We start from the raw sequence: 6,963 nt of genomic DNA, 5'->3' as shown, positions 1-6,963 counted from the left end.
TAATGAAATTGTTTTCTAAAAACTTTCTAATGAGATAATGTGTTATGAGCTCTTCATCAGTGGGATGGAACATGAATCTAGGAGGTAGTTGTGCATCACCCATATCATGATTGTAACTAAAGTTAAGAGCCGGTATTATTGAATTCTCTTCCCTATCACCCATATTCATTTCCTTTTCTATTCATAATTCACATGATATATGTGCATCATGTGAATTATGAATAGCAAAGGAAATGAATATGGGTGATAGGGAAGAGAATTCAATAATAGAGGCTCTTAACTTTAGTTACAATCATGATATGGGTGATGCACAACTACCTCCTAGATTCATGTTCCATCCCACTGATGAAGAGCTCATAACACATTATCTCATTAGAAAGGTTTTAGATAGCAATTTCACAGGAAGGGCCATTGCTAAAGTGGATCTCAACAAGTGTGAGCCTCATGAAGGGTTCAATTCCCTCCTTTATTATTCACTATGTGTATAATCCCACACACCCATTTGATCTCAAATGATGATATGTACTGAATGTTGAGTGTCTGTGGTAAGTTCTCCAAAACCATCCATTTCATGCCTTCATCTATACACAATGTCTTTCTAGTTTCTTTCTACTTGCATGCCCATTTCATTTCATATGATCATCTGAAAATTGTGTCACTCTAAGCTCTCAATTGTTTCCTCTTGATTGATCATCTCATAACTACTAAATGAGAGCTTTGGGATAAGCTATAGGCATCCATCAAAGCATAAAGGATTTTTTCAAATGGTATAAATAAAGTAGTAGCATTTGCCTTGGGAAACATGCTTATAAAATGGAAGCATAGATAAGTCATGTGAACTATTTGATAGGATGCCTGGACATAATATATGGTCATCAAAAACCATGGTTGTTGGATATGTACAAAATAGATATATTGAGAGAATATATTTGTTTAAGTTGCAAGAAAGGAAATTTTAATCCTACAACATTGAGATGTTGAACCAAACTATAACAAGAATTGACCCCATAGCTTAACTTGCCAACATACATAAAGGTAAGTTTGTTGAAAAATTAGGTAGTTGAAACATCTCAAGATCTGTCAGTGATATCATCTATAAGATATTATGTATTTGAATTGATGTTCTCAAATAATGATGCACAATGCACCAATATAGAAAATTTAGAATAACAATCCTTGTAATGCAGGAAATTTTGGATGTGGCAAGTGAATTTGATAAAACTAGAACATAAAAGACTATAAAAACCGAGCCATGTTGGTTTGAATTAAATAGACCACTCTATATCATTGTCAAGAGAAATACTATAAAGAACAAAATTAGTAAACTATACAAAGAACCTAGGCAACAAAAAAAGCAATTATACACTATCAATTGAAGATATAAAGGACATCTTTTAGGTTTAGATCATCAACGAGAAAAAAATGATCAATTTTTTATAGTAACATGCCTATTAACACTCTAAACAGGGCATTATCTTGAAGGCAAGGCTATGATCTCTTACTGCTCAATTATTTTTAAATTGGCACTCTTTTTACCATCTTGTAGGTGTGCTAATAGTGTAAAGATAACTTGCACTATGTGGCTGATCCAGAAACAAGCTTGACAGTCCATTATTTCTACAAGGCAATAAAGGATCCTATCCTTATCTTTCCTATTGACTTCATTACTTGTACTTATACTTTCCGATGTATAGCCTTTCTTATACATATCCACAAATTGTGTGCAGTCATACTATTCTTTTCAATTGTAAATACAATGAATATATAATTTGTATTGCAAAATCATGTGTATTATTCACTTAAATTGAAATGATGTACCCCAATCTTTGCAAGCATAACATAGTACTATATTTTTGATCTATGAAGAGGAGGGTAGTTGTTTGCAATTATAATAAGCTTTCCTACTAACCAATAAAACATATAGTGGTTAGTAACCTGTCATTTACAAAAGAAGTGTACTTAGAGGCCATACTCATTACATTTGAATATCCCATTCTCTTCAACATTTGGACATGCACAAACATAAATGTAAATCTCATGAACCATAAGTTCTCAATGCTCACCACATAGCTCCTAAGATCTCAAAGTACTTAATGTTTAATTCATCTTTCAAAGTACTTAACACCATAGCTTCCACAATCACTAGATTACATCTTGCACGTGATGAGCATAAAATTCATTTTGAGAAATTCATATCCCTAAAATAATTTTGGGACTAAAGAAATATATATATTTGAACATGATTTCTTTAAAAAAAATGTTGGAACATGAATACAATAAAGCTGTATGATAAAAGCTTAGTATAACCCATGTTAAAAATGTTGAAAATTTTGTGTATTGAAGAATACTTGTAGCAATGGAACCCTTGGAAAATTTACACGTACTTGATGTCCAAGATATAAAATTTTTTTTTGGAACAATGGATCCATATAAAGAATAGAACATGAACATAGAGAGCTTGCCAAGTCATGGACTAGATCAAAAATTTTCCAACTAAAAGGGATCATTACTTTTCCAATAAAAAATATCCTCATGTCCATCTCCACTTTGATTAAATAAACCTTGCAATTCTGAGCCTATCTGCTCTGCATCAAAGTAATCAATGATATCAGATGTGGTTTGTGCTTCAACCTCCACTTCTTCACATCTCTCTCTCAATGTAGAAGCTATTAAATTATTCTTCTCAATATCACTACATCCTTCTTGATTAACCATATCATGACAACCAATCTATGGAATCCATTCAATGGGTTTTATAGTGAATGGCATTCCTGAAACATTGAAAGAAGGAGCTTCATGAAATGGGTTACATCCAGAGATGAAACATTCATCAACACCAATGTGAATTGGATATAAATTTTGACTATTGGAAATAATCTCTCCATTAAATTTAGGTGGGCTTAACATAATGTTTTGAGAAGTGAAGATAACTTGATTGCACCTTTGTTTATAAAGAGGATCTTGTGGATTGCATTCTCTTTTAACACAACAAGTGTATGTACAAGCACCCACAGTAAATTCTTGTGTACATATGTGACAAAGAAAGTGAAGCTAAATGGATTTGCAGTGCTACCAATTGTTGAGATAGAAAAATGTACAACTGTGACATGTATTGCAGAAAGGGAAAAGAGGAGGTTTGCAACATTTGAAGCATCAAAAAAGACATGGTCACCTAGGCATGTCCAGAGGTTGTTTGGAGGAAGAAGAGATTCTTCGCATATGTTCTCAATGGACTGCAACAACCACCATGCATTGTTCAGGGCACCCTAGCAAGAGCATGAGAGGAGAGTCATTTAGACTCATGAAGATCAAAGTGATCTTGAAAGATTTAGAGTTAAATGTAATCAGATCTATGATCCATCTTTGTATTTGATGTTTTGATGTAATGAAGCCTAAAACTATAAAGGCAATGTAATAGAGGTAAATGGTATTGAAAGATTAAAATGCACCTAAGGGGTTATTAAGGGTCATTTTGTTGATCCTAGCCTAGTTATGGGATTTAAAGACATATATGGTATTGGACCAATGTAATATGGTCTCTAAAAGCCATTAAATATTGTAAAAGCACTAAAAGTGCTCAAAAGTTGTACTTTTCCATGTTGGCAATTTAGGTCTAGTAAGGCTTGTAAGGGGTTTATGTGTCTTTGGAAGGGTTAGTGAAGTTATAAAACCTTTGAAAAGGTTAGTGAAATGTATTAAAGACATATATGATTGTAAGTTGTCAAAGTTGACACTTTGTGTCAACTTAGACAACAAATTTCAGTTTATAACTAACTAGTAATAGTCAAATAACTAATTGTTATAGTTAGACAATAGTGGTTATTGGCCTTGTTTGAATATTCATTGAAAGGTGGTCAAGTTTTAGAGGCAATGGAGAGTTTTTTTTTGGAATAATAATACATATTTATAGATTCTGGAAGCAATAAAAACAAGTTTTTTTCTCTATTAACTAGCCACTATTCCTCGGGTATAGTCATAACCAATACCTCTGAAATGATAGTTGAGTTTGGATCTCAATTGATCATCATGCAAGAATCTTAAGGACATTGTGTCCTATTCTTTTCACCCATTTTCTTCCTTATTTCATAGTTTTTAGGTTCAAATAATCGGGCTGGTGTTTGCAAGATAGTGATTGGCAGAGCACAGTTGGGTTTAGATTTGAAGTTTTCTATAATGTGGCAGCTCTTCCACCCTATATGATCTATATTATTGGTGGAATATTGCCACAACATTTTACGTACTTGTATATTATTTGTTTTCTGAAGGAAAATAGAGAATCTTGGTGGAGAAGCAGTGTTGAGTGTTTATTTGCTGATTGTAAAAGAGCCTATGTGAGCACCAGCCAACATTAATGGGCTTTCCTTCAAGGATAATGATATTTGGTGAAGGAATATGTATGGGGAGGACATTTATGAAGTGTTGGTGCAGTCCTTTTTTTTGGTGATGTTGTTAGAGGTCTCATTGAATAGGCCCTAGTTTAGTGACCCTAGAACCATGGGTTTGGAAGCAAATGAATTGGATGGCTAATAGAACCTTAGAGATTTCATAATATCTTGTTTTATGAGCCCTAGAAAGACTAATTTAATGTTTGGGGATAATATGATAAGTGGAGCTATGAGTTGCTTTGAAAATGGGAGAGAAGTAGGCCTTATTTGGTGTCACTAGGGGTATTGGATCTTGGATATGGTCCAAAAGAATTGATCTTGAGACCTAGGGAGGATGTATAGATCCAAAAAGGATATCTTAATTAGGTTATAGTTTCCCTATTTGTTTGGGAAATATTGGAGAAAAATCCAAATTAGTGACTAGTGAGGTTTATTAGCTTTAAGGGCTAGATATGAATGTTGAGTAGGAGATTAGTTGTCCAGAATCAATGGATGGATGGGACATGGTGGAAAGGCCATGAGGAGATGATTCATGAAGGAAGAATGAAGGTTGAAGCCTTGGAAGAAGTTATGGTGTTTAGGAAGCACTAAGTGTACTTGGGGTAGCGTGGAAGGTAAGTCCTTGAGGGGATATTGGAGTAAAGAGTTGTTGCTAAATGAATGGATTTTCTACTTGATATGAGGAAGATGTATCTCCCAAGCTGGCTGTCATAGCCACTATTGCACCAATAAACTGCATTTCAACAAACAAGTGTGTTAGGATGCCATTATAATCACCTAAAAATGGTCATCTAGACTATTAGCCCCCTTCTTAGCATTTTGGCTAATTTAATTTAATCACTTACCTAGACCAAATTGCTAATAATCAATTTATTTGATTATAACCTATAGTTTGACTATGCTATCCTAAGCTCATTATTTGATTAAAAGAACATGTCCCCTTTTAATTAAATAAAAGACCCCATTCTTCTAACCCACTTAAAGTGCACACATAAAGTCCTTTTTCTATTTTGCAATTAAAAGAAAAGGCTTTGTGACTTTTGTCTTATATGATAAGTCAACTTATATTCTATTGGTTGACTTGTGTGTGCACATGGATCACTCCTCTTTTTGAATTCCACCATTGATCATCCACCATCTTCATCTTGATCTCCACCATTCGTATGACTTTAAAAGGGAGAGAACTTTCCCCCTTAAAGCATCCACCCTCATTTGAATATTGTTATGCTGCAGGTTTTCTAACAGGTTTCTTTGGAGCTTTGTGGAGAACTTCTCTTTCTTGTCTACATTCTCTCATCCATGGCATTCTAGCTTAGCTTAGCTTTCATTTTTACATTTAGCTTAAATCATATAGTCTAATAGTTGGATTGTAACACTCTCATACATGCTTAGCATAGCTACACTTTGCATTTCATTCTAGCTTAATCTTCATTTGCATTGCATCCTTGAGGAACTCATTGTAGACACTTGCATTCTTGCTCTTGTCTCAAAGAACCTCTCGTTGCATGGTTTACTAGAAAGAAGTGTATTTCTAAGGCTCGACTAAGAGCCTTCAAACTTGAAACATACCTTCTTGCACTCTATGGATAGGGAGCTCTAAGCCAGCATTTGAACATTTCGAACTTATGGAATTGTTTGGATAGAATGGTTTAGAGCATGAACAATTCAAGTGTATAGTCATTACTGCAATGGAATAGTTCATCAAAATTATGACTATTGGTTTCATCAATTTAAGATGGCTTATGAAGATTGTTATCCTATCATTGTATGATGGAAGTGTGAAAATAGTAGAGTAGAGGATTCAATAGTCATATATATATCAAACACATTAACATTAAGCTTCAAATTAGTAATATTTGTTTACAAATTTGAGTGATACCACCATATGATCCAGGTGATCTTAAACATCAACTTTAAACTCTTAATCACTTATAATCCTCTCAAATGGTAACTTTAAACTCTTACATCAGAGATATTTTTTAACAAATTCGAGTGATTCTCTATGATCTAGGGAGCTTAATTAGTAACTTTAAACTCTCACATCAAAGATATATTCTAACAAATTTGAGTGATATCCCATGGGATATCAAACAACAACCTTTTACTCTTAATCACCTTTGATCCTCTCAAATAGTAACTTCAAACTCTTACATCAAAGATAATTTTTTAGAAAATTTGAGTGACCATTAAATCAGTGATAATTCATTATGTATCTTGTGAAAAATATATTGCTTCTAGTTCTAAGTTGATATACAAACATACATAATGAATCTGGAAAGGAGAGGGTATTACAGAACATACCTGCACAAGAAACATGGAGCGAGGTGGGATTTTTATATAATGTCCCAACTTGAAGTCTGACAAGAATGAAACTGCTTGACTCATACTCATGTACCCATATACCTTGAAGCACACATTTGCAATGGGCTTTCTAGGAAGAATGTATCCCATTATGTACTATGTTATTATGTTCAGCCTTGGTGTCTACACACTAACTAAAATTAGAATCTTCCATGAATTGAATTAGCAAGAATAATTATTTTTCATCAATATGTTCTAGTTTTACTTGATTAGTGGT

Source organism: Cupressus sempervirens, chromosome 9, assembly GCF_028749045.1.
Source record: "Cupressus sempervirens isolate cs-2001-9-10 chromosome 9, ASM2874904v1, whole genome shotgun sequence".
NCBI lineage: Eukaryota > Viridiplantae > Streptophyta > Pinopsida > Cupressales > Cupressaceae > Cupressus > Cupressus sempervirens.
The sequence above is the reverse complement of the archived record's forward strand: the minus strand, read 5'-3'. Positions refer to the sequence as shown.